General features: G+C 41.0%; 1 long non-coding RNA gene across 1 annotated transcript in view; it reads right to left on the bottom strand.

Annotated features, from left to right (window-relative positions):
• The window catches only part of LOC138743168 (uncharacterized), a 33,408-nt gene extending 8,081 nt beyond the window's left edge, over positions 1–25,327 (bottom strand). The window contains exon 1 of the long non-coding RNA XR_011344685.1: positions 25,222–25,327. This is a non-coding gene — a long non-coding RNA (uncharacterized lncRNA). The remainder of the gene's footprint in view (positions 1–25,221) is intronic.
• Between the last annotated feature and the right edge of the window lie 2,022 nt (positions 25,328–27,349).

Here is a 27,349-nt window from a genome sequence, read left to right as displayed (position 1 = left end):
TAAAAAACACAGAACCACCAATGAAAAACACAACTTGCAAACTCCATACAAAAATTCAACCCCCAGGTCACTGGAACTTCATCACTCAATAAATATCATGAAGGAACAACTTTGGTCATTTTCCTTTTCTTATTTGTGAAAACTTGCTGCTTTCAAATTAAATGCTGCTCCTTGCATGCTAGCAAATAGCTAGGACAAAAGAGCTTAATTGGTTATAAAGCACTTTGGGTGCTCTGTATTTAATGTGAAAAAAGCAGCGTAAGTGTTGGATGGCTTTCTGTCACCCTCTGAGAATCCTGAAGATTTTTTTCACCATTTCGTGTCAACAGATGGGATTATTGAACAGGTATATGAGGAGCTGAATCAATATTTCCCATTCTTCACTAAACAACAAAATTAACCTGCTGAACTCTCAATTCAAAAATCAAACTTATCTGTAGGAAACACATAAAAACACAAAAGTCTGTAGGTGCAGCGATAGAAGTAAATATAATTTTATAAGGGTTCAAGCCCAAAATGTTGGTTATTTATTTTTATCTTTGCTGTATAAAAATGTTCTGTGTCAACTGCTGAATTTCTCCAGCATTTTGTTTTCTTCTGTAGGGAAGTTGTGTGATTTTAACCCTGATCTAGTAACATATCCAGCATAATGACGACTGCAATGATTAGGTAATTCAATAAATTAAAAAAAAGGTTCAGTGTTGCACACTCTCGACAATGGGAAATTTAGAACCATAGAAAGTTACAGCAAAGAAACAGCCCCTTTGGCTCATTTTGTCTGTACTAGACCATTATTTTGCCTAGTCCAGGGATGGGCAACTTATAACCTGTGGGCCAGGTCCAAATTTATCCGCTGCAACCCAGTGCCAGAAGTGTCATGTCCACCCAGCCTGCTGATACAAGGTACGTGCCGCTTACCATCCGTTCGGGCAAAGTCCCACCACCCGCCCTGTCAGCGCCTCCCCTCCCCTCCAGTGCTGCCACCCGCCGAACATACAAGGGACAAACATCTGTTTCTTTTATGCTCCGTATACCTTTCTTCATCCTACCATACACAACACCAAATACAACTTAGCGGCCACCAAGGCCAGCTATCACGAGACCTCTTTGACACTGTTTATTTTTATGCATTGGCCACCCCTGCCCTAGGCGCTATTTTGTGTAGATGAGCCCTGCATTATTGACTGTAGATCTTTCAGTATATGTCTCTTTGTCTTTGGCTTGGCTTCGCGGACGAAGATTTATGGAGGGGGTAAAAAGTCCACGTCAGCTGCAGGCTCGTTTGTGGCTGACCAGTCCGATGCGGGACAGGCAGACACGATTGCAGCGGTTGCAAGGGAAAATTGGTTGGTTGGGGTTGGGTGTTGGGTTTTTCCTCCTTTGCCTTTTGTCAGTGAGGTGGGCTCTGCGGTCTTCTTCAAAGGAGGCTGCTGCCCGCCAAACTGTGAGGCGCCAAGATGCACGGTTTGAGGCGTTATCAGCCCACTGGCGGTGGTCAATGTGGCAGGCACCAAGAGATTTCTTTAGGCAGTCCTTGTACCTTTTCTTTGGTGCACCTCTGTCACGGTGGCCAGTGGAGAGCTCGCCATATAATACGATCTTGGGAAGGCGATGGTCCTCCATTCTGGAGACGTGACCCATCCAGCGCAGCTGGATCTTCAGCAGCGTGGACTCGATGCTGTCGACCTCTGCCATCTCGAGTACCTCGACGTTAGGGGTGTGAGCGCTCCAATGGATGTTGAGGATGGAGCGGAGACAACGCTGGTGGAAGCGTTCTAGGAGCCGTAGGTGGTGCCGGTAGAGGACCCATGATTCGGAGCCGAACAGGAGTGTGGGTATGACAACGGCTCTGTATACGCTTATCTTTGTGAGGTTTTTCAGTTGGTTGTTTTTCCAGACTCTTTTGTGTAGTCTTCCAAAGGCGCTATTTGCCTTGGCGAGTCTACTACATAGGTAAATATTTGTGTTGTAATGTAAATCATGTATCTTGAAGTATGAGTGAATGAGTGCATTTTTATTTTTTTTAAATTTAATTTATGGTAGCATCAATGTGGCCCACTGTTCAACCACCAGCACACAGCACATCATCTAGCCCAAGCATAGTAGAAGGTTGCCTGCCCCTGGCCAAGTCCCTTTGACATGCATCAAGACCTCTCTCATCCATGTGTTTACACAAATTCCTCGTAAATTATAAATTAATTTATAATATTTTTGCTCTCTTGCAAGATTATTACTTACTTCAAGGTGAAAGAGTGGAATTTTGAGCTAATTGTTCTTGTAATGACAAGCTATGATTCAGGGAACCCACTGGCATTACCATTTCCCAGCCCAAGGGCATTTCCACCATTTCGTGTCAACAGATGTGATTATTGAACAAGTATATCAGGAGCTGAATCAATATTTCCTATTCTTCACTAAACTACAAAATTAAACTACAGATCCAAGAAGAATATGCTAAGCCAGCAAACCTGCACACCCCTCCATTTCTGGACTCCATGTGAGATTTCTGCCTCTCTCATCTTATACCTTGTGCCAGGGCGGGGTAAGATTTTCCATTCAATTGGATTCTCAGTTTGAAGATTCAGTAGAAAATAAGCTATTTATTTTTCTCACTTCATTTATAATTTCAGCAATAATATCACAATATCAACACTAACTCATTTGGACACCCTGTATCCACCAGCTATGGTAGTAAATTTCAGAAATTCACCACTCTGGCTTAAGAACTTAATCTTCCTCTCGGCTTTAAATGTGCGCCTTTCAGTCCTGAAGTTGAGCCCCCTTGACCTACCATCGTAAACAACTTTGACACATCTACTCTGTCCCAGTCTTCCAACATTCAAAAAGCTTGTTTGAGGTCTCCCCCCCACCCCCTCCCCCCCCATTCTTCTGAACTCCAAAGAAAACAGACCAAGAGCTGGCCAACATTCCTCATCTGCTAATCCCTTCATTCCAGGAATCATTCTTGAGAATCTTCTCTGTACCCTATCCATGCCAACACATCCTTTCTTAAATAACCCCCCCCCCCCCCCCAACTGTACCCTGTACTCCAAGTGAGGTATTACCGGTGCCTTATAAAGCTTATATCTTACATTCTGAATCCTAAGAATGCCATCCTTTGGGTGACACAGTTAGTGTAGCAGGTAATGCAACACAGTAACAGTGCCAGCGACCTAGGTGTGAATCTGGTGCTGTCTGTAAGGAGTTTGCACATTTTCCCCATATCTATGTGGATTTCCAACAGGTGCTCTTGATTTCTCCCACCTCCCAAAATGTACGGGACTTTTAGGTCAATTGGGTATAGTTGGCTGGCATGGGGTCATGAGCCCTCAAATCTGTTTCCATGCTGTATATCTAAATTTAAGATTAATTTAAAAAATATATATTTTCTGAACAAAATTATCACTTCAATGCTTCTTCTCTTAATAACTCGTTGAATATTTGTGCAGATTCAGCATCTAATGGGAGGGGGAGCAAAAGAGTAGCCAAGGTGAAGTGGGGGGCACTGATATTTTGGCAGCGGCAGAACTGTGGGGGGGGGGGAGAGTGAGATGTGTGGCATTGGCAACAGCAGACTGGGGGTGGGGAGGCACAATGTGGGGTGTTGGGGGAGGGCATGGCCATCAGATTCCCCCACCCCTGACCCCAAACCTGGTGTTGTGTACAGATTAGAGTTTATAATACTGGAACTTTACACGTGCTCCACTTCCTTTCTGTATTTTTTTTTGCATCCTCGTTCTTGTCTCAGCCAACTTCCTCTACTCACTTGGCAACCTTGAAACATAGTCATTGTGTTTCAAATGGATAATCTTTTGTTACCAAGCAAGATCAATGCACAGTGTGTCACGCCTTCATTCATCCTGGACCTAAAAGATAATGTTAGGACATCAGTGTCCATTGTTGGCCCATTGACTTCATGCTTGCGCTAATTTCACGTCATGCTTTTCATTCACCTTGTGGGATGGAGATAGATCCACTGCCTAATGCCATTCATTCAAAGGATCAATACTTTCTATGCAATCGTTTTTGAGATCATTTACTTCAGGAAGACCATGTGCAATGAAGGTCATTTTAACAAGGTTATTTAACTTGTTGTTTGGCTGATGTGGATGCTCCATTTTACTGACAAGTCGCATCTGTGTACTCATGAGATCAATCTGCGGTGCTTTGGTAAATGTTGGAACCAAATCACTTTCAGGAGCGTTAGTGCTGGAAAATGATGCAGTTTTAGCTTTCATGTACCCATTCCGGGGCAATCCCAGAAAAGTCAGTAATAAATTATTGCTTTATTTCCTATATGTATGCAGCTGAAGCTCCGTAACATTTTCTTTATTAATTTAAATTTCTTTCCCCCCCTCCCCCCACCAACCGTGGTCTTGCGGATGAGCAGATGCGAAAGAAACAACTTGCATTTGTGTAGCATCTTCCAGATGTGATGCAAAACTAAAATCCTTTTAGAAGCACATTAATTTAGGGAAGACATAGAGATTGACCCCAGTTTCCTTGGCAATATCTATTTCTTACTTGGTTGCAACATGGAACAAGATGTCTTGTTATTTTGGATAGGAGCTTGGGAGAGTTTGTTACTTGTGAATTGCCCAGATTTTAGATTTATAATTGATTGTCTCGTGCACCAAGGTACAGTGAAAAGTTTGTGCAGGGAGCTGCAATGTGGCGCGTCCTTGGAATCACAAAGTCACATGGTAAAACCAAAGTGATGGACTTCTGGAATTTGCTGCCACGGGTGGCTATGGAGGCCAGGTCATTGGGTGTATTTAAGGCAGGGATTGATGGATATTCAATAGTCAGGGTATCCGCGATTATGGGGAGAAGGCAGGGAGTGGGGTTGAGTGGGAGAATGGATCAGCTCATGGTAGAATGGTGGTGCAGACTCGACAGGCCTTTCTGGGCTCTTATATCTGATGCTCTTATGAGCGGTTATTTCTATTTTTTGAGTGATGTGGGAATGTCATGGGGATGCGTATATAAACTAAAAGCAGAAAAAGAGAAAATCTAAAAGATGTTAACTTTTTCCCAAAAATAACACCAAGAACGACTGCTTCAAGATAACCTGCAATGAGAAATGGTTTCATTATGTTTGTCCCAGATGGACACACATTTTCTTGGAGGACTTGCAGTTATTTAAGATCTGCCATACTGCTCCACCAGGCTGAGTAATAGCTTCTTCTCATGGGCAGTGAAACTGCTGAATGATAAAAGGAACTGCTCACACTAACTATCCAAGACTCTCATATTCACTAACCAATATTTATTTGTCTCCTTGAATAATTGGCCTGCACATGTTTTTTTTCTTCTGTCTGTATATGTGCTTTGTATCAAGGTCCAGAGAACGCTGTTTTGTCGGGTTGTACTCAGATGATGATGAATTTTCTCAGTCTTCGATTCCTTTTACACAGCAAGCCGGCTTCCCAGAGCAAAAGAAGCAAGATGTGTAGCAGAACAGCGTTGGCGTCTCGTGTGATGTAAAACATATGTGCCGGCCAGTGACTTTGCTCTGTGCATAATAATGGTGGTTGAACAGCCATATACATATTTTGTACTCTTCAAACGCAAGCAAATATTCAAATTTTTGAAGTATGTGATGTGGCATTCGAGTGAACGACATGCTTGTGCAATCAGAAAAATGCCAGAGAAGCAGGGAACAGTTTGAGGCAGAAAGGCGAGCGGATCTTAAATGCCATAGCAGAGACAATCCTGAGTCAACTTACACTGGTCTCTGATAGAAGAATATGGAGGAGAGAGAGAGAGAGAGAGAGAGAGAGAGAGAGAGAGAGAGAGAGAGAGAGAGAGAGAGAGAGAGAGAGAGAGAGAGCACACAGGCCTGTGTTCTGGTCTAATGTCCTCAACAATTTTGTTGAAAATGAGTGACGGAGTCATTTTATATGTCTTTGAACACTTTTGATTTTGAATTGGAATTCATTGAGCCTCAGCTGAGGTGCAAGACAACAAACTAGCGACAGCTTCTAGAACCTTGGCTTAGACTCGCCGTTGTTTTGTGCTGGTATGCTACCCCATGCATCAGTTGTATTTTTGGTTGTCGGTGTCACCACAGTGTTACTGGAGCATTAATGTTTTGTCGAACTGCCACGTGATGCACATCTTCAGGAGACAATGGATGGATTTATAGAACGGGGTATCCAAAGTGTGCTGGTGTCATCAATGGCACACATAGACCCATCATCACACCACGTCACCCAACCCCAACAACACACAAGCCTACTATAATCGGAAAGGATGGTACTCGATTGTCCTTCAAGTTGCGGTTGACTACAACTAGTGGTAAGGATCTCAGCTTGAGATACAATTATTATTTATCAATTAATGTGTAACACATGTCAATCTATGCACTCAACCTTTTGCTTCTCCAGCTGTGTATGTGGGTTGTCCGGGACGCACGCATGATGCTCAAGTTTTAGGCAACTCACCCATCCACAGAAAGGCCAAAGTTCAAGGTGGGTACCTCTTCCTACATGAAGTAAATTTGTATACCCCACTGTATAGTAATGTATGTGAATCAAGCAATCAATTTTGCCTTTTTTTGTCACGTAACCATATAGGATACAATGACAATTAAATATTTATGTTATACTGAAGTAATGGCTAACTGACTTCTTCATAGGAAACTTATGACAAGTCCAAGGGTCTTGGACTTGTAAAATGGCCACTAGAAAACATGAGTAAACTGATTGTGATTTCAGAGACTACATAATGTACTTATAAAAGTACATCGCTTTGTCGACAGAACTATTAACAGAGTGGAAATGCTCGTACGTATAATTGGAGACCCAGCTTAACCCTCTGGAAGAGGTTGATAACCACCATCCACTCAATCAATGGCAGCAAAGCTTTAACTACTGTTTGAGCTTGGCAAGGACAGTGGTAGAAAATCTTTTCGGATTTCTCAAAGGCTGCTGGAGGTGCCTGGGCAAGCGGCTTGATATTTGTACCACTTTTGTATCAGACGATGTTGTTGCCCTTTTGTGTTTGACACAATATATGTGTGAAATCAACAAGGGGCACTTCCTGCCACAGTGGACCACTGAGCTACCTGATCTCCCTGAGCCTGATCGAGTTGTTTATCAGGGAGTACAAGCACACAGGCTCTCCGTGAAGCAATTATGTCCATTCTGTAAACTAAATCTGTAAACTGATTAAACCAATAAATGACATCTTTTAGTAAATGTTTATGGCACATGTCAAAAATTGGAGTGCACATAAAACATGTAAATATCAAGAGCAATAAAAAGTGCAAATACAACTGCAAATGTCTTTTTACAACTCTGCAAATTAAGAAGACACCTATTACCATGTTTAAAAGTAAAAAGGCACAACACAGGGTGGACAACTGTTAAATCACCCCACAGCTGGAGGAAGGAGGAAGAAGAAGGTGGATTAAATGGCTCACATGCTTTATCCACCTGGGCAAGGCTGTTATTGTCATGTGGTGGTGAAGAGTAATACTGCCTCTGGGTGCAGAAGTGTGCTACTAGCCTGCGGAGGTTTGGTGTTGTGGAGAGGGAGCAGGGCATTGTGGTACAAGAGCAGCCATGAGTGCAATCAGGACCTGCAGAAGTGAGGCCTGATTCTTCATCTAACCCTGAATGACTTGGAGCATGTTGCCAAACCATTCATCTGATCTGCGCGCGTCTATCGGCCTCTTGCGCTGCATCTTTGCCTCCTGCACATCTCTCCTCATCTGCTCTTCATGGTCCCTCTGCCTTTCCAAATGAAGGTGATCATCATGGTCCATTGACAATAGCAGATCCTTTATTTCCATTGTAGCCACCTGCACTTTAGTTAATTTCTAGTTTTTTTTTCAGATGCACCTGACATCCTTGAGAACAAAACAACACAAGCGACATTTGCCAAATGGGTCCTTATGGGCAAACTCACTCACAAAAACACATGCAAAATAGTAATCATGAACAAAAAATAATTTTTTTACTTGGTTGATCGTGGGACACAGCTTGATCATTTCTAATGGTGGTGTTCATTTTCCAGCTACTAACATCTCTGGCTTCAGCACTGTTGCCAAAAGAAGGAGATGCAGCAGGGATGGTTTCAGTGGAAGCTAGATCTGCCATGTTGCTCAAAAGAGCAAACTAAGGTGCCAGAGTGGCTTGTCCCCCAGATGGAATGGCACAGGTCAAAAGGTGGCCAGTCCAGGTGCCCTCTGCCACTCCTGCCGTTATGGTCCGTGACCTGATGAAATTTTTTTCCGCAGGCTCTTCAACTTGGTTATTACTTGCACTTTGCCTTGATCAAAACCATGGTCCCTAAGATTTGTAGCCAGCCTTTCAATGATCAGGCTATCTTCCACCATTCCTGTTAACTGTCGTTTAATTTCATCCTGTGCTCTGAGGGTAAGGAGATCCCAGACCTCATTATCTGCTTAATTGCTAGACATGTTGAGATCTGAATATAACCCAATTGTAGCTGTCAGTTAAATTTAAAATTCCCGTATTTACATCACACACAAAAAATATCATCACAGCATCACATTCCTTTCCCGTTTGGACTTGCTTTTACACTCACCCCGCTTTGCCACTGATACTACCTCACTTAACGGATAAAAGATGGGTCTGAAATGAACCCCAATCTGGCTTCATCATGTTTATACAGGTAGGCAAGGCGTATTAAAGGTGGATTATACTCAGCTTGAAGTTTCAGAGTAAAAAGGGTGTTCTTCACATACTTAATCAAATTGTCCAAGGCCAAATGAAGATCAAATGCCACTGCACCTGTCCCCTGCTCCATTGTTGGACTCAGGGCAGAGTATCAGTGTGCTGGGGAGAGAGCCACCTGTCCCACATCTCACACCGGAGAGGATTTGCAGGATATCTCTGACTCCATTTGTTGGCACGGGTCACCATCCCTGTGAAAACTGCAGTGCAGGTGCACAACTCACTTATTTTACTTTGTTACTTTCCTTCAGTATTTCTAATTTTAGTTTTTAATTATTACTTTTCCTCAAACTCTTTTAATTGGCATTAAGTTTTTAAATGTTTCTGACTATCAAAGTTACATAAAAGTATTAATTCGGGAGTCCTTAGGCAAATTTAAGTGATCAAAGTCCATCAGCAGTCTGTACAGACAATCACCCAGGCTCTGGTTCCTGATGGTAATATTCAAAGTCCCCTTCACAGCACAGAAATATTCTGAGAAATGGATAGTCATTTGTGCCAGCACTCCAATCTAGAAGGGATTATTGCAGGACACAGGTTTTCCTAGCTGGGGACTCCAGAATGACCTAGCTCCTTGCATTAGTATCCTACTAAGGCTTTGTCTAAAATTTAGAGATATGAATTCAAAGCCCCAGTGCAATAGTTGTCAACCTCGACAGTACAAATGGGTTCAATATATTGTTCCTTGTCGATAGAGAAGGACGAGATTGAGGAACAATAAAAAGGTAGATGAATGAAAGCTATCCATCAAAAGGAATGAACATTATTGTTCAGATGTTCGAAAAAAAACATTTTAATTTTAATTTAATTTAGACCACGGCGACAGGCCCTTTCAGCCCATGAGCCCAATTATACCTAATCGAACACCCGCGATACGTTTTGAACGATGGGAGGAAACTGGAGAGGAAACTCACACAGACATGTAGAGACTCCTTAAAGACAGAGCTGGATTTACACCCAAGTCGCTGGTGCTGTAATAGCATTAAGCTAACCACTACTTAAACCGTGCTGCCCCCTTTAGGCTACCTGTGCCCCCTATGCTAACCTTGTCACCCCTCTACGCTAAACAAACTGCACCCTCTTTGCATACTTTTATGAAGTAACTGTTGTTAACTTTCCCTGGGTTTTAACTGTATATTATAAAAGATAAAGGTAAAGATTCCATTATTGTCATCCAGATGCTTAATCAAGCATGAAGTTCTTTAACTTTTGCCAACCATAAGCAACTTTGTTCTGTGCCCCTCGCAGAAACTCACAGCACCTGGCGTTCCTAGGCAGTCTCCCCTCCAAGTGCTGACTAGCCCTGAGCCTGCTTAGCCTGGGAGATCGGACTGTGTAGGAATAGTCCTAGTATTCTGTTACATCAATTGAAAGGAAAAAAAATGTAAAATTTCATTTGTATCATGAATTATGAACACGTAGGACTTCCAAAGAGCTTTTAAAACATTGCAGTAAATACAACATTTATAATGTACAAACACAGAAAATGCTGGAAATGACAGCAGGATCAAAGAACTAAGCTGCCTATTGACTTCTATAGGGTCAGAGGTCACTTCCAGTCCAGATCAATCATGTCAAGATGGAGCTTCCAGATAGCTTGAGGTTCCGAGGGGTAAACATTTCCAGTGCGTTATCCTGGTCCATCCAATTGCACTTCCTCAAAAACCTGAGGAAATTTAGCATGCCATCAGCATTCCACCTCACCATCTACAAGCACACCATTAAAAGCATTATGTCAGGGTCCAGCACTGTCCGGTTATGGGAAATACTCTTCCTAAGACTGGGAATAAACTGCAGAGGGTTGGGAATGCAGCTCAGACCATCACTCTCACTCCTCTCCCAGCTCTTGACTACATCTATAACTCCTTGGAAAATAAGTCAATGAATTAAAAAACTAATTTCCACTCTAACCACATTCTCTTCACCCCTGTCCCATCGGGAAAAAAAGATATAACAAGTGTGTGATCTTGCACCACCAGATTCGTTTCTTTCCCACGATCACTTGAATAAGTCCCCAAACAGCAAGATTATGTTTGCCTTTGCTGTGTCTTTCTCTGTAACTTTGATTTTTTGTTTAGACTTTTGGGCTGTGTCTTACTTGTTGTACTATGTATGAGATGTCTTCTGGCCTGCTCACAAAACAACCTTTATCATTGCATCTTGGTATATGAGACTAACACAATACTCAGCAGATCAGGCTACCCCTGTTGTAGGAGAAATGGAGTATTGTTCCAGGTTGAAGAACTGAGGAGACAGTTTGAGAGTGAGGAACTTTGTAAGGAATTTGAAGAGATTTGGTATGACACCGATGACTCTCGGAAATTCTTACCAGTGTATCATGGAGACCATTCTGGCTGGTTGCATCACTCTCTGGTAAGAAAGTGTGAACACTCAGGACAAGAAAAAGCTCCAGAAAGTTGCTAACTCGGTCTGCGACATCACAGGCACTGGTCTTCACTCCATAGAGGACATCTATAAGAGGCAGTGTCTAAAGAAAGCAGCCCTTATCCTCAAGGGCCCCCACCCAGGTCATGCCCTCTTCACTCTGCTGCCATTGGGAGAAAGATTGAGGAGCCCGAAGATGAACACTCAATGGCACAAGGAAAGCATCTTCCCCCCTGCCATCTGATTCCTGAATGATCAATGAACCATTGATACTGCCTTACTTTGTGTTTTTTTCTTTTTAACGCACTATTTTTATTCATTTAGTCAGTTGGTTTATATAAATCTTTGCACTGTAATGCAGCCACCAAACAACAAATTTCATGACATGTCCATGACAGTAAATTCTGATTCTGACACAAGACAAAGAACCAGTTAATCATGTTCACAGCTTATCCCTATAGACACCTCATCAGTAATATTCCCCATCCCTGAACTTCGTTGCCGCTTAATGAGGTTCTTTCAACTTCTTCCAAGTTCTGAAGAAACGTCTTTTGGACCTGTAAATGGATTGGTTCTCTTCCCAGGTACAGCCTGACACTTCCAGTATCTCTATTTTGTTTTGGATTTCCAGCATTTTCAATTTTCTGATATTTGGTGTCATGTACAAAATGTTACTGTTAAGTTGCAGGTAGCAAGCTATCATGGGCCACCATAAGATTAATGTCCAGATACTATAGTTTAGGACTACATTTCAACTGTTGAATGAATACTTTTTCCAATATCTTCACTAAAATTGCTTCTTATTAATTCCATTAATCTCTTAGTTCAATTTAACTTAGCTTGAATTATTAACCTTTTCAAGAACATTTAATATTCATAGAACTTGAGCAATTAAATATTTCAGTTTAGCCTAATTGAAATAATTTATTCACCATCGTACAATGATCTAAGAGAAATGCAGACAAAAACATAGCTTAAATTGCGGGGGGAATAGTAAAATAATAGAAAATAATGCTTCTTGCACATATTATTGATTAAATTATTATTATCTAAGCCAGAGGATTCTGCCGAGAATAAAATGTTTGTGTGTTGCGATACTTAGACTGCAGGTACGTAACGGCAGAGTCAATGAAATTTGCCGTTACATGGGCAGTCTTAAAAAAGGAAAGTGCAGGAATTTTTAGTCAATTCCTGCACCACAATTTGTCCTGCAGGACTCCCACTACTTTTCGGGGGAAGTCTGCAGTCTAAATCGCAACGCAAAACTCACCTTACGAATTTGACGTCCAGCTGATGCCTCAGGCCACATTGCTCCACGTAAAAACTCCAGGACTAATGCGCACAGGAACTTAAGGTGTGCAGTGTAAATGACCACAAGGGGAGTAATTATGTTAAACATTTCTGAGATTTTTCTAGCATTGCTGTGTAAAAAACACTACTGACTATCCCTTGTTTCACCCCCCCACCCCTGTCCCCACCCCCCAACAATGAGTTTTTCTAGCAGGTTTCTTTGGCTCCAGATTCCAGCATTTGGTGACTGCTGTGACTCTACCTTACAAAGCTGCCTCTCCTCTATATGGGGCAGAAGACATGGGTCCTGCATTGGCACACCAAAACCCATAGAATTTGCATGTGAGCCAGTTACTTTGAATCGGGACCTCCTCAGAGGAAAGGGGAAGGGAAGATTGAGTAAACACTCCTTAACAATGAAGGTTCTTGGTAAATAAGCCATATTCCATGGGTAGAAAGACCAGAAAATGATAGGGTAAATATTCCAGTGGCCCTGGAATTGTTTTGCTGATGGATAGGCCCAAACCAGATGATTCCTGAGCCAATGCTGTTTCCCAGCAATCCCCTCACTGAGCACCAAACCCAATCTGTACCAATAATCACACGACAGGAATTCAATTTCCTCAGCTCCCAGGTGGGGATATTGCCCATTGAAACCAATCACACCACAGACTAAATGGGCTGATGGGCCTGTTTCTCTACTGCACTGTTTTGTGGTTCTAACAAATTAAACTGGAACAAGCAGGGCAGCTTACTGAGATCAACAGACAGCGTGACAGCAAATGTAAGGTAAGTTAAAGTGTTTATTTATTTTCATTGGGCTGGTTGAAATGTTTGACTGTGGCCCCTTACAAATCTAACTATTCCAATTTTTAAAAAATACAATGTCAATATATTTGACATTGCCCTCAGCCCTTGTTATCCACTGGCTCATCATACACAGATCTGAATAGTTGGGAGGTTGGTAAGCATTCCATGTCCATCCAGATTCCTCCTTGTATTATCCAGTGAATCCTGTTTATTGTGAGATGGACTGGAGGCAAGTAAAATAATATCGACTGTCAAGTCAAGTTTATTGTCACCTGATTGTATCAGTATAACCTGATGAAACAGCGTTCTCTGGTCCTCTGTGTAAAATACACAGACACATAACCAGACATAACACACATACAGACGAACAATACATTTGCAGGACAAGTATTTATTTATACAAATAAATATTGTTTCATGAATATGAGAGTCTCAGATGGTTAGTGTGAGCAGTTTGTTTGATTGTTCAGCATTTTCTCTGCTTGTAGGAAGAAGCTGTTTCTCTGCCTGGTGGTGCTGGCTCTTATATTCCAGTATCTCTTTCCTAACAGGAGTAGCTAAAAGATGTTTATGCAGGGAGGAAAGGATCCTCAAAGCTTTTGTGCTCTCTCTTCAGACAACGATCCCAGTAGATCACGTTGATAAGGCGGGGGAAGTGGGGTGGGGTGGGGGGGGAGGGGAGACCCAATGATCATCTGTGCCACTTTTATGGTTCTGTGAATTGACCTCCGACCCAGTTCTCTGAAGTAACGATACCACACTGTTATTCAGCCAGCTGGGATGCTCTCAATAAAGTTCCTGTAGAAGGTTGACATAATGGCGGCCGGTGGTCTTGCCTGCTTGTCAATAAGCAGCTGGAGTTAGAGTCCAGCCATGTCGATAATCTGAAAAATCTGAAGCAACGCCAAAGGATGGATGAACTCAACAGGTCAGGGAGCAGCCATGGTAGGAAATAAACAGTCAACATTTCAGGCCACAAACTTCATCAGGAATTTGAAATTTACATAGAAACCTAAACAGGCTTTTTTTTGACATGAAGAAGGGCGAGAGATGACATCATGAAGGCTTATAAAATCATAAAGGGGATAAATAAAGTGGATTGTCACATTCATAATTTAATTCTTTTAATTTAGCCCATGCCACCCAATTGACGCAAAACCCCTGGTACACTTTGAATGCTGAGATGAAACCAGTGCCCCCAGAGGAAACCCACACAGGGAGAATGTACAAGTTCCTTACAGAAAGGCAGGGATACGAACCCAAGTCCCAATTGCTGGCGATATGCTAACCATGGGGCTCCAGAGTAAGAGAATCTAAAATTAGAGGGCAAAAATATAAAGAGATAGGGGAGAGATTTAAAAATGACATGAAAGGCATGCTTCCCCCCACCCCCCCACAGAAGGTGGTGAGTATATGAAATGTTAGAGGAAGATAATAAAGCAATGTATTGCATTTGAATATATTGTTAAACAAGATTGACAGAAGGTCAGACAGCCAGTGAACCTGGTGATAGTTTCCTCTCTTGTCTCAAAGCCATTCTCCCAATGCAGTAGGCTTCCTGTGTCAAGAGAGACATTACCTTGTCCTGGAGTGTGTTGTACAAGCCTTGCTCACGCGAATAATCTGAGGAGCTAGCCTTCAAATGCAACTCTGTATCCTGGACTGTGATGGAATTATATGTCTTCGTTGATGGTCCAGATGGCTAGTCTTTCCAAGGCAGCTCACATGTATTAGAGACATAGAGAGTTATTGTGGTGAGTGTCTGCCAAGCCGCCTGTCTCCCCTCTGGCGAGCCTTGCTGTACTAACATTGGCTGTACATTATCTCTACTGTTAAGGACACTCCCCTTGGATATAACTGTATATGCATCTATTGTCTTTCATTCTTGTACCATGAGTTTCTGCTAATAAAAGCCATGATTATTGTTTGACCACATCGTCTTTGTCTACTTCATCAACTGGCACTACAATTTTATTAGCATAGAGTTCAGGTGGCCCCACTGTATCGCCTCATCGACCACGTTGTTTTGAGTCATGTAGTAATTGAAACAAGCAATGCAGTGGTTGAAAATTTCTCTGGCCCTCAGGGCAGTCTGGTCGATTATCAGCCGCTCTGGCTTGAGGGCTGGATCCATTTCTGCTAATAAAAATGAAGTGCCAGTTGATGAAGTAGACAAAGGTGATGTGGTCAAACAATAATCATGGCTTTTATAATAGGAGTGTTTGGATGGTTAAAGGCAATATTAAGGCATGTTCCTATTTCAAGTTCCTCCAGTGTTTTCTTCATAAAGGCAGGCTTTGGCATCTCAGAGACAAAAAGCTGCAAGAAATCCGCCCCAACCCGGAAAGAATGGCCCCCCCTTAAGATGTTACCACCCCCACACTCAGCAAAAGCCCTTAAAAGGTGTATGGGATCCTTATCCTACTACTGCAAATGGGTTCGGGACTATGCCACGAAGGCATGCCCTCTGTTTGACACTAAATCTTTTCCTCTCTCTCCAATGGCCTTGAAGGCTTTCGAGAGAATTAAAGCTGATATTGCCAAAGCTGCACTCTCGTCCATTGACGAGGATGTCCCATTCCAAGTGGAAACTGATGCCTCAGATTGTGCCTTGGCAGGAACCCTTAATCAAAAGGGCAAACCTGTGGCATTCTTCTCCCGCACGTTACACGGACCTGAACTTAAACATCCTGCCATTGAAAAAGAAGCCCAGGCTATTATTGAAGCTGTTCGCTACTGGAGACACTTTCTAGCTGGCAGAAAATTTACTTTTGTCACTGATCAGAAATCTGTAGCCTACATGTTCAGTCCTAAACACCAAAGTAAAATCAAGAACGATAAGATGGCACACTGGCGAATAGAACTCTCAACTTATAATTATGAGATCCAGTACAGACTGGGCAGGTTAAATGATCCCTTTGACACATTGTCACGATCTGCTGCTGGTGCTCAGCTGGAGGGGCTAAAAGAGATCCATAGCAGACTGTGCCACCCAGGAGTCATGAGATTCTTCCACTACGTAAGGGCTAACAACCTTCCTTACTCTCTGGAAGAAGTCAGGAAACTGGCTAAAAGCTGTCCTGTTTGTGCAGAATGCAAACCGCAATACTTCAAAGCTCTGGAGGCCTCTCTCATCATGGCAACCAGATCTCTTGAGAGGATTAGCTTAGATTTTAAAGGGCCGTTACCCTCCAACAACAAAAATGTATATTTCCTTACTGTAATTGACGAATATTCCTGGTTTCCCTTTGCGATACCCTGCCCTGACGTCTCGTCAGTGTCTGTCATTAAGTCACTTGACAGAATTTTCAGTTTTTCCAATTATATTCATACCGATAGAGGCTCAGCATTCATGAGCGCTGAACTGCGGCGAGCCCTGCTACGAAAGGGGATTGCCACCAGCCCAACCTGCAGGGCAATGGGCAGGTTGAAATGTCTAATGCTACTGTTTGGAAGACTGTTAATCTTGCTTTAAAAACACATGGTTACACTGTTACCCGGTGGTAGGAGGTGCTGCCTGAGGCACTACATTCTATTCGGTCTTTATTGTGTACTTCAACAAATCAAACACCTCATGAATGTATGTTTGCCTTTCCTAGGAAATCAGGAACTGTGATGGACTGGCCAGCCTGCTTATCTGAGCCTGGAACCGTGCTGCTGAAGAGCCATGCTCGGGCGCGTAAAACAGAACCCCTAGTCCAACCAGTTCAGCTACTGCATACCAACCCCAACTACGCTCATGTTAAATTCCCAGATGGGAGTATTGACACTGTACCCCTAAGAGATCTGGCCTCGCCTGGTTCTCCCCTTTCTCGCGCCCCTACTCAGAGTGAGCCTAAGAGTTTGGGCTCACCCCCCCGTCCCCCCCAGACTGTGACCCCTAGTAAACTTTCAGATGGCCAAGCTAAGGGTCCACTGCCTCACGCTGGCGATTCTGGAGCGGGTCCAGAAGCCAGTCCTTACCACACTACAGACCCAGGATCTGTATCAGTTCCCAAGGTTGCAAAGGAGCCACCTCTTTTGAGATGAAGCACCAGAATTGGTAAACAACCTGATAGGCTGACATATTCATAAAACATCTCATTATATTTCGATTGCTTGCTAGATACTGGCTTATTTTGGCTGTTAGAGTATCTCAATGCCAAACGAGGTATCGATTGCTTCAGTCTTTCCTAGCAGCTGTCCTTTTGATTTTAACCCTTCTTCCGCTGGGGGGGAGACTGTGGTGAATGACTGTCAAGCTGCCTGTCTCCCCTATGGCAAATCTTGCTGTACTAACATTGGCTGTACATTATCTCTACTGTTAAGGACACTCACCTTGGATATAACTGTATATGCATCTATTGTCTTTCATTATTGTAACATGAGTTTCTGCTAATAAAATCCATGATTATTGTTTGACCACATCGTCTTTGTCGACTTCATCAACTGGAACTTCAGTTATACAAAACAATATCAGGTTCTTTGGACCCACCTGTCCTAGTAACCAAGTTGCTTTTCTGAGCTACAACCCCATTTTCTTGCATTTGGCCATTATCTCTCTAAATCTTTGCTATGCACATACCTCCATAAAGTCTCTTAAGCATGACAAATATACCCACCTCTACCATTTTGTCTTGCAATTTGTTCCACTACCTACTACCTTCTGAAAAAGTTTCCCCTCATATTGCTTTTAAATGCTTCTTCTCCCACCTTCAATTTAAGCCCTGTAGCTATCTACTCCATGACCCTGTGAAGGGGACTATTATCTCATCTATGCCCCAATATGATTTTATAGACATCCATAAGGTCCTTCCTCAGCCCCTTCATCTCCAGGAATAAAAAAAAAGTCCCAGCCTATTCAGTCTCTTCTAATAATTCAAGATTGCCAATCTTGGTTACATTCTAATGAATCACTTTTAAATCCTTTGCAGACTCAGGACATATTTCCAAATGGTGGATGATTAAAATGATGAAAAAAGCACCAAATATTTCTGTCAGGTTGGAAATGTGGTAAGCTGGATAGTGCCATTTGGAAAGATGATGGTAACTTTTAAATGAAATACTAAATTTAAACATATAGCCTGGTAACAGGCTCTTCAGGACCACCAACGGGTGCCATACAAATACTTAAATTGACCTACAAACCCCATTCATTTTAAAAGGTGGGAGGAAACAGGAGATCCAGAGGAAACCCTTGCAGACACGGGTTGAATGTACAAACTCCTTTCAGAAAGCATCAGATTCGAACCCCAGTTGTGATTGCTGGCACTGTAATAGCTTTGCGTTAACTACTATGTTAACCATGCAACCTGTTATGGAAGGTGTTAATAAAATTATGATAAAATATATTTTAAATAGGTATCGATTGTGGGGGTTTAGTTTAGGTCACACATCACCAACAGACATCTCAGTTTACATTCCAAAAGATAAATTCTTTCTTCTTTTCTTCTTTGGCTTGGCTTCGCGGATGAAGATTTATGGAGGGGTAAATGTCCACGTCAGCTGCAGGCTTGTTTGTGGCTGACAAGTCTGATGCGGGACAGGCAGTCACGGTTGCAGCGGTTGCAGGGGAAAATTGGTTGGTTGGGGTTGGGTGTTGGGTTTTTCCTCCTTTGTCTTTTGTCAGTGAGATGGGCTCTGCGGTTTTCTTCAAAGGAGGTTGCTGCCCGCCGAACTTCACAAAATTTCACAAAAGATATCTTATTTAAAATGCAAGTGCTATGCCTAAGTGTGGACTCCAAGTATACCGTGACATTATAGTAACTAGTAAAAGTGCCTGTGAAGACTTCACAAGTGGGGGTTTATTAGGTTGATGTGTAGAATTGAAATGGACTACTGGCTTTAAAGGAACAACATGTTTGAAGAGATGCCCAGGCTCAAGATCTGTTCCAAGTTTAGCCTATTCTAAATCCTTGTAGTCAATTAAAGAGTGCCTTGGCTGATGTTCCTCCTGAAATAGGGGAAAAAGAAGAACTCTTTGTGGTAACCTGGAAGAAGAGATTATCTTTTGGAAAAATCCGCAAGGGGGAAAGCTGACTGAAGGACATCAGTTTGTGTGTGTGTCCAACAAGCAACCAACCTCTCTCTCTGAAACCAACAAAGACCTTCTTGAGTGGTAACAATTTAAGTTAAAGAACCAGAGCCTGATGAAGATCATAAATGTTAAATTCTGTGCAGTGTATGGAAGATTTCCTGATACCAGTGAACTTGGAGAAGTGAAAAGTGAATGACTGGACAGTGAAACAAGGAACATTCCTGAACAGATACACATTACATGCACGCACACTTAGAATTAGAAGAGGGTGAAGTTAATATTAACAAGTTAAATATTAATCTTTTCATTATGTATGAAGAAAACTAAAATCGTTTTTGTTTAAGTAATTATTGCCTTGGAGAATTTCTGTTACTGCTGGTTTTTTGGTGTCCTCCGGGATCGTAACACACCCCAAAAGGTGTATTGGATAAGGAAACTGATATAGGAGTGGAATTGGCTTGACAATACTAGTGAAGAGCTAGTGCTGAGATGGTGGGCTGAGTTGTCTAGTAATGGCCTTTCCCTGAATTAGGGAACTACAGAGTAAACAGCTGGGGTAATTATTTCTTGAAGCACGTAAGACAACAAATCTAAAGCACACATAACAAGAATTTATTATAGTAAGAAAGTATTTTTTTGGGGGGATTCTAGCTCTCTTCATTTTATCGTAACAGTCTGCCATTCATTTCCCTGATCTTCACCACTTCTAATTATCAGGCTATTGGCCTGTTAAACGCTAGTGACTCTTAACGAGTCTTCACAATTTGATGCCAAGTGCTTTGCTTTTAATTCAAAGCAATTGCCCAGGCTGCTTTTAAAATCAGTTTTGACAAGTAATTGACAGCACATAATGGAGGTTCACCCTGAGCATTTCTATGCCAGGAGCAGTGCTGGCAATCTTACCAGAAAACCCAACACACATGGGCAATGCTGCTTGACATGGACTTCATATGGCATGTCCTCACTAGGTCCAAAAATAGAATGCCCAAACCTTCTCACACAGCAACTTCTCGTACGTCTCCTCAGATTTAAGCAATGATATCTACTCTTCTGCAGGGCACTCAGGCGGATGTGGAACATGGTTTAATTTGATTATTTTTGCATTTGTTGCATGCCATGTGAGATTTAATCTCTCAGTAGCTCTTCCCATTACTCGCTGCTAGCTATGGTACAAGGAAAAGTGTAACAAGTTTTTGAGCTGTAGAAGACTGTAAATTAGTCAAGAAACATTGAGAAATCTCCACTAACCGCTGAGTCAAACAGATAGAGCCGAACATCTTTTTTCCAAACCTCAATCTTCAATTTTGTTGCAAAATTTCTTTTCTTAAAGCAATTAAAAGGCAAACATATTTTCCTTTAGTTTTCAAAAACTCCTATTATGCCATATTATATGGATGAATAAATGTGGAGACACATCATTTGGTCTAAATCATCCATAACTGTGTTCGTTTATTGTGTTCATGCATTTCACTCACTGGATTCGCCTCGCTCATGAGCTTTCATCTGCCTTTCATCTCTCCCTTAGAGATTTCCATTGTCAGCTAACTTCCTTATCAGATTCCCGCACCTCTAGGCTTTATGACTCCACTTATCGCCCTCCTGAAGTTGTCTCCACTTATGCCCTCCTTTCTCCCAATTGCCTTTCCTTCCCTTGTTTTGCAACTGTCCATCACCCTTTGTGTCCCAACCACCCTCTCCATCTCATCTATTCTATTTCTTGATCCTATGGACACTTATCCAGTTTCTTCTTAAATCAACATCGATGTATATGTTTATATACAACTATCATCATGTGGTTTTGTTCAGGCACTTATCATGGCTTTACTTAATTTATTTTCACATGTTGAAGATTAGAAAGATTGGTAATATCAGATTTTAGCACCAGCTGTTTCACTTGCAGATAAAAAAAAAATCCATAAAATGTTCAGCATTTCCTACCTTTGCTTTATTTCAGTGTTCCGGCATCTGTATTTTATTAAACTTTATTTCACCTCTTGTTCCTTCCAGACCCAGATCATTTAACTAGGATTGCATGGCTATATAAATCCTATCTAGATCTGATCCTTAATGTTTCTTATGCATTCCAGTTTTATTCACTCAATGCAGATTATGTCTTGGTGTTCCCTTTATCTTCCTTTTATTAAAACTTTGGAATCAGACCACTGTGTTGGCGTCATCCAGAATCCAAGTTGAAACTCATCTCATCTGTCTGGACATGGAGCGTATCTCCTGCCTGCACCTGGCTCATAAATGTTAATATTGTACCTACTTCTACCACATGCTCCAGGCACCTAATGATCTGTCTTAAAAAAATTTTAAAAATAATTCCTTTGCAAATCTCCTTTAAACTTTCAGCTCTCCTCTTAAACCAGTGGTTCTCAACCTTTTTCTTTCCACTCCCATCCCACTTTAAGTATTCCCTATGCCATAGGTGCTCTGTGATTAATAAGGGATTATTTAAGGTGATATGTGAGCGGAAAGAAAAAGGTTGAAAACCACTGGTTTAATTGTACCTAATTGACTCATTATGTGCATGGTTTCAGAACTCCAAAGAAAATGGGCCAATGACAATTTTTCTCCAGCAAAATATTTCAGTGACAATTGGGTCTAGAGCAGTGATTCGCAACCTTTCCTTCCCACCCACAAACCACCTTAAGCAAGAGTACCGCTGGAATAGGGATTACTTATAGTGGGATGCTAATGGTGAGAAAAAGGTTGCAAACCACTGTCTTAAACCATGCTCTATTCTTTTTTATTCTTCTCATAATTTTATATACTTCTATAAAATCACATTTTAGCCTTTGACACACTGGAGGAAACCCTAACCCTAACCCTAAGCCTATCTCTCCTTATAGATAATATACTCCAAACCAGGCACCATCCTGATAAAAATAAATTTTCTGGAGGAACTGGAGTCAGGCATCATGTGTGTGTAGGGAGAGGGAAGGGGGTGCGGGGGGGGGGGGGGGTGGGGGGGTGGAGGAGTGTCAATGTTTTGGGAGAGGACTTTGTATTGACTAAGATTGGAAAAGGTTGCAGCCAGTATAAGAAGAAGGAGATGGTTGAGACACAGGCCAGTAGGTCACAGGTGAACTCAAGAGAAGTGATGGACAGATGGAGCAGATGGGAGCAATGAAATCAGGAGACAGAGGCAAGTGGGTGATGGGCAGTTGCAAATAAGAATTGGGAGAGAAGAGGGCATAAATGGAGACAACTGCTGCAGGATGATAAGTGGTGACATAAAGGTATTGGAATCTGATAAGGAATGTAGCTGTTTATGGATATCTCCGTGGGAAAGATGAAGAACAGATGGAAGCTCATGAGTGGGGAGAATCCAGTGTGTGAACTGTGTGATGTGGGTTGAAGGTGAATGGAACCAGGAAGGAGGAGGGGGATTGGGGATGGAAATTGGATGGTGTGGTGGGGTGGTGGGGGGGTGGGGGAGGGTTGCTGGAGGGAGTGTCTGGGGAAAGAATAAAGAATGGGATGACCAAATGTGAATATGTCTAAAATTAAAATAAAAAATAAAAATGAATTAAAATGTAAATTTTGAATATATAAACATACATAGAAATATGGCAAAAATATGTAGAGAGAGAGAGAGAGATAGAAGGAGGAGAAGAAGAAAAAGAGAAAAAGAAAGAGTGAAAAAGAGAAAGAAAGAGGAGAGAAAAACTAGAATTCAATAGGTTTTCTACCACCCAGGCAGGACATTTGTTCTTCTAGTTTGCATTGATCTCACTGTGGTAATGGAAAAGGCCGGTGACAATGGTGTGGGAATAGAAAGTCGACTTGAAATGGCACTAAACCAGGTGTTTGGCATGGGAATTGCAGACATTCTGAAAATTTGTCACCTCGTCTACATATGGTCATGATGACAAGATGAATGTCATCAGAAGCACCAAATGAATTAGTTGAAGTAGGAGAAGATGAATGTGATTCATCTGGAAGGGCTGTTCTGGTCCCTGGAAGAGATGGTGAAACAAATGAGTGGGGAGGGTTTAGTGTACCAGGGAGTCACGGAGGAAGTGGTCCTATGGAAGGTGGAAAAGGAAGTATGTGGGATCTCATTGCAGCAATTGGAAATAATCAAATCTTTACTTTAGAAATATTGGAAAATATTGAAAAATTGATGTCTGGAAGTCACTGTCAGATGCACAATTTCCACACACACATATTATACATAATAATACATATATAAATAATACATATAAATAAAAAATATATAAAAATATACACATATACACACATACAAGATCATCTTGATTAGAGGGAGGGGTAGATTTTCAGGTTTTTTTTAATTATCAAGTTTAACTTGGCAAATATGGTTATTATTGATCAATTTAAATTATTAGTTTCTTATGTTGATCAAGGAACTGTCACTGTAGTTTCATCAATTTTTTTTCCTTTTTTTATGCTTATGTGTACAAGATGATTTGTTATGTGCTTTCCTTAAAAAAAAATTATGTGTTAAACTGAATAAAAATATTTTAAAAAGAAAAGAGATATTTGGTTAAAATTAAAATAATACTTATTAGAGATTTCTGCATCTTAGGTGTTGAAATCTTGTTAATTAAATACCACAAACCTATATGAAATTTCTGTCTCAGGTAGACAAGAAATTCCTTGGATATACTAGCAAATTTATTGTTAGTCTGCCCTGTGTGAAATGTTAATGGAATAAGATGAAAGCAGTTGAAAAAGAACCTTACCATCTCGCCAAAAAAACCCATTAAAATCATCGAGAAATGTAAATGTAAAAATAAATTGTTTCTGCTTTATTTTTAGGAATTTTTTTTTAACAAATGTATCATTGCCAGTTCTCTGTGAGTCATATCACGTCATTTGCTCTAATTATTTCTTGGAAACTGGTAATGTTCATCAAGGGAAGAGACACAGAAAGTTGACAGTGGCCTCAGGATTCTCAAAGGATTTTAGAAACTTAACACTGATGCCTTTCAAGTTACTAAACACTTTCAGCATTCCTCAGCTGGACATGCGATAAAGAAATATAACTGCTGTAGTGTAAAATCTTCCAGATAATTCAGTGTTTTAATTAGGTTGGTCTTGTATTTTAATGAGATCCAGGGAATTCATTTTAAACAATTCATTTCTCATGTGTGTTTTAACTATAAACATTCAACATTGTAACTCGTAGGAACCAAGTTCAATCTTTTTCTTGGTGTGATATTTCTGGTGGTCATAGCTTAGTTATAATAAATTATAAGTTCTGCCATTCATAGAATATTAACTGAAACTTTAGCTACAGTATTTCTGCAGGGTCAATTGAGGTTCATATTAGAAGGTTGGTTGTTTAATACCAGGTCCCAAGCCTCAAATAAAGAAATATTCCAGTCTGCAACTGAAAGATTGCTGCCATGCTATCTTTAACTTGCTGTTTTTTTTTTAACTTTATTTAAGATTTTATAACATGAATAAAATAGAAGATTACATTTAAACATAATGAAAGTAAGATAATAAAATTACAGTACCACATCGGTAAACTAAATAAATTAACCCCCCCCCCCAATAATTATTACACAACATTAATAACCTAACTTAAAATTAGTCCAACCCACCCCCCAAAATAAAGAGCGAAGAGTTAATAAAGTGAACAAAAAAAGCCCACTTACAAAAAAAAGATAAAACATAGCAAGTAAAGATACTAACAAAAAAAGTTATTAATACTAAAATATCACACTTAAATACATATTTAAAGCAAACTTAAATGCATATATTTAACAAACGGAGTCCACTTTAGCCTATAAAAAGATATCCTTTCCATGGTCAAACAAGATTTCATCTCCAAATGCCACCTGTCTAAAGTTAATATATTTCTGTCTTTCCAAGTAAGTGCTATACATTTCTTGGCCACAGCTAAAGCTAAATAGATAAAGGAAATCTGATAATCCTTGAAACCTAAATCAATTAGTGATTGCATATTCCCTAATAAAAATATATCAGGATCTAATACAAGACAGATATTATATAAACTATTAAGTATAGATTGAATACCTTTCCAAAACTGTTGCAATCGATCACAAAGCCAGACAGTGTGCAAAAAAGTCTTAGCCATCTGGTCACAACAAAAACAGCCATCCGACTTACTAAGACCAAACATTTTTAGTTTCTCCAGTGTTAAATATTTAACTTGCTGTTAATCCAAAGTCCTCTCTGTTATTTTAGATGGTGCAAGCATCTGTTAATGTTTCAACAGCCTTCAAATCCTACCTGTGTTACTGCTTCCAGCATTTTCTACTTTCATATTAAATGAGAGGGAGAAAATGCCATTGTCATACAGTTGTTCATGGGACATTGCTGTTCACAAAAGGGTTGCTGTGTTTGGTCCACAACAACATGGACATTGGTATATAAAATAGTTTTGTAAGGATTTCAATGAAAAATGCAAAATTCTTTCACACTCAAGTCTAAACACGATACATTAAATCTCATACACCTTGGGGGAACTTGGCAGAAAATTCATTATATTTCCTTTTTGCAGATTTTTCTTCTTCTTAATCACATCACTGAGAAGATTAATTGTGTCAAGGATAGCCCATAAAAATGTATGTATATTGTAGATAATCTCCAAGAATCAGTTCAATTAATCTAACAGTCCATATTAAAGTGCCACATTTTCTCTCTGTTCCATCACCTTGTATCTATGCCTTCTAATTCAAGAATAGTCTCCCAGAGGGGAGAAGCTGTGAGTATTCACTTTATCCACTTTCATCATTATTTTTTTTAAACCTCTCGAACAGACATTCTCAACTATTTTTTTTTGGCTGTGGGATGGATCCTTACAGCCCCTTTCCACTTCTGGTCAAAGGTTATAAGCCCCTTCCCTGGTGCTATGGAGTAGATCATTTAGACTCTTGCCTGTCTGCATTTCAATCGGTTGATTGCTAGTCAAACCATTGCTTGGTCCTCACCACTCTGCTTAATTGCTGTCTAAATGTATTTGATGACTCACTGTCCAAAACTCCAATTGGCAGAGAATTGCAAAGTTCATAATCCCCTGAATGAAAAAAAATCCTTCCCAATCTCTGACTTAAGCAGTAAACTTCCATTCTCTGCTAGATGTAAGTCTCACAATTCATAATAATCTGAGCTTATCCCTCAGAAATTAAAACCCTACCATGATTAAAAAAAAAACTGCATTGCACACAGCTTAGAACTTTCCTGAAGCATCATTGAATGGAACAACCAATTTTACAGAACAATATAGTTATTTCATGAATGGAGGACCATCGCCTTCCCAAGATCGTGTTCTATAGCGAGCTCTCCACTGGCCACCGTGACAGAGGTGCACCAAAGAAGAGGTACAAGGACTGCCTAAAGAAATCTCTTGGTGCCTGCCACATTGACCACCGCCAGTGGGCTGATCTCGCCTCAAACCGTGCATCTTGGCGCCTCACAGTTTGGCAGGCAGCAACCTCCTTTGAAGAAGACCGCAGAGCCCACCTCACTGACAAAAGACAAAGGAGGAAAAACCCAACACCCAACCCCAACCCACCAATTTTCCCCTGCAGCCGCTGCAACCGTGTCTGCCTGTCCCGCATCGGACTTGTCAGCCACAAACGAGCCTGCAGCAGACGTGGACTTTTACCCCCTCCATAAATCTTTGTCCGCGAAGCCAAGCCAAAGAGTAATATGATAATAACTAAACAATTTAACGTTAGCTATTCAACACAGACCAGCCCTTTTACCTATACATGTCCATTGTCAGCCAAATTGTATTCTAAGCTAGTCCCATTTCCCTCATTTGTTCCCAATCCTAAACCCTTTCATTTCACATAGAATATCATGCAGCACAGGATCATACCCTTCGATCCAAGTTAAACGGCCTGCACGTGATCCATATTCCTTCATTCTCTGCTCAACTCAAGTTTATTATCATCTGATTATACAAGTGCCACTCAATGAAACAGCGTTTTCTGGTCATCGGTGAAAAACATGAAGACACACAACCAGATAAAACACCCATACCAGCAAAGAGTACATATGTAGGACAAGTATTCAGACAATAAACAAATAAAAAAATGTTGTTTCGTAAATATGTGAATCTCGGATGGTTAGTACAAGTAGTTCCTTTGGTTGTTCAGCATTCTCAATGGCCGTGACAAGAAGCTGTTTCTCAGCC

This window comes from Narcine bancroftii, chromosome 9, assembly GCF_036971445.1.
Source record: "Narcine bancroftii isolate sNarBan1 chromosome 9, sNarBan1.hap1, whole genome shotgun sequence".
NCBI classification, from domain to species: domain Eukaryota; kingdom Metazoa; phylum Chordata; class Chondrichthyes; order Torpediniformes; family Narcinidae; genus Narcine; species Narcine bancroftii.
Note: the sequence above shows the minus strand (reverse complement) of the source record. Positions and strands in the feature narration are given on the sequence as shown.